General features: G+C 39.6%; 1 long non-coding RNA gene across 1 annotated transcript; it reads left to right on the plus strand.

The window, feature by feature from the left end:
* Positions 1-335: 335 nt before the first annotated feature.
* On the plus strand, positions 336-1,826 carry LOC118428426. Its single transcript, XR_004832654.1, has 3 exons — positions 336-470; positions 1,156-1,380; positions 1,688-1,826. It is a non-coding gene; the product is annotated as an uncharacterized LOC118428426 (long non-coding RNA).
* The last annotated feature ends 152 nt before the right edge of the window (positions 1,827-1,978 follow it).

Genomic DNA, 1,978 nt, shown 5'->3' on the forward strand with positions numbered 1-1,978 from the left:
GAAATGCTTGACGGAACTACAATGTGTGTGCCAATGAAGTGATTGATCTGTCAACAATGATATCACGAAACTACATGTGGTGATATTTGTTTTATATGATGGTATCTCTCCACATCAATGTGATATTTGATTTAAAAATTCATTCAAAGAAACTGCCACGGTCTCCTCTTTATGACAAACTTGCAATTTGGTGTTTTTTTAGAGTCTCCCTTTTAAGTAAAATACATCATGCTGTTATGACATTGACAACGGTATATATATATTGGAGATATCCGAGTAGCTGTACCCTTCTCAGGTCTGTTATAAACTTTCCTTTTTCAGGACAAGTGACCGAGTGTGACATTGAGGAAGGAGCTGACGAGAAGGAGTCACACACTAACGACGTCTACGCCTACCGGATCCAGTGGGCCCGTCTGAGCTGCGTCTACTGGAGCGAGACCCAGGAAGACTGGAGGACGGACGGATGCACGGTGTGTACAGATCTTTAGGAGAATTGTTTAATTTACTTTAGTATTCACAATCATTAGAACAAATGTGTGTTATGCCATCTACATAATAGAACATATGGATGTTTACCCTAAAAATGCGAAATTCAATAAAGAAAACGGGTCACCTTTGTCATACATGTATATGTTGTTAGTTAAAATCTGTATTATATGTAAACATGACATGTGAATTTGTCTTTTTCATCATCGAACTCGATACAGTATTTGACAATGTGTTATTTGACTTTAGGATATGCCAACAACAGCAAAGCTGGCAGCTGGCTCGTGGCCATAGACGACTATGTCCACTATTTCTGCGCCTATTCTGATAATGATCGGATAGTTAAAATCTTAGAATAGATGGACCAATTTATTCTACTTTTTTCAGGCCACTCTGATGTTAGACCAAGGGAATACATGTTTGACAATGGGGACTGTCATTCCAGTCCATGGCCTACACATTTTCAACCAATTACATCTAAACCAGAGAACATTTTTGATAACAATGTTTATATGAATAACACGTTACTTTAAAATTTCGATAATGATATAAAATTTAATGCTAATTGATTATAGCGGCATTAACTAGATTGCTGAGTGTTTTTTTAATCAATAATTAGTGTTTGTACCACAAAATGAGATCATAACAACTTGACTCTGCTTTCCACAGATAAACAAGCAGTCCACCATTGCCAGCACCATCTGTCACTGCAACCATCTGACGGCCTTCGGAACTGACTTCGTCACACCGCCGAACAGACTCGACTTCAGGGCGTTGAATTACAGCGGTTTAAGGGACAACGTTGCCATAGTTTCAACGATCATTGTGGCACTCTGTCTGTACTCGTTCACATTAGCCCTGATAAAGATTGCTGAGCGTGTAGGGAAAAGGAAGGTTAGTAGACATCATCAATTATCCAGATCTTTATACTCTGTTGACTTCTATTTCTCTTCCATTTTCTCCAGTATTGATGTTTATTCAATATAATTTGGCAGTTTCAGACATGCTAGTATCACAAAGGGCCAGCTCTGCTGATAAGGGCAATGTGTCATTAACAAGGAAGGTTTTTATAAGTCAATGTTGTCAGTATGCATATTTCTATAATATCTTAAGCTTCAGTAAGACTATGATATAGTATCAGCTGTGAGAGGTCGAGGTAAGTATGTACATCCATGTTCTATATCTTCACACTTTGTTACAGTTACATCACGCTGTAAGGTTGGACGACCTTCAGAACGGCTACCGGTACCGCCTGATCATCTGGACAGGTGCAGCTAGGCATGCTGGGACAGAGTCCACCGTTGCCTTCAAGCTCTTCGGCGATGCAGCAAACTCCGATGTGAGAGTGGTCAACATCGCAGAGAAGGTTAGGACACCACATTTGGCACTGACTACTCCTATAACCATCTCATCATCCAAGTTTCCCCTGAAGATCCATTGTGGAATCTCGTTGCTGTTTTATCCAGAAAAGACTTCTTGTAGTACATTCATT

Source organism: Branchiostoma floridae, chromosome 13 (assembly GCF_000003815.2).
Source record: "Branchiostoma floridae strain S238N-H82 chromosome 13, Bfl_VNyyK, whole genome shotgun sequence".
NCBI classification, from domain to species: Eukaryota; Metazoa; Chordata; class Leptocardii; order Amphioxiformes; family Branchiostomatidae; genus Branchiostoma; species Branchiostoma floridae.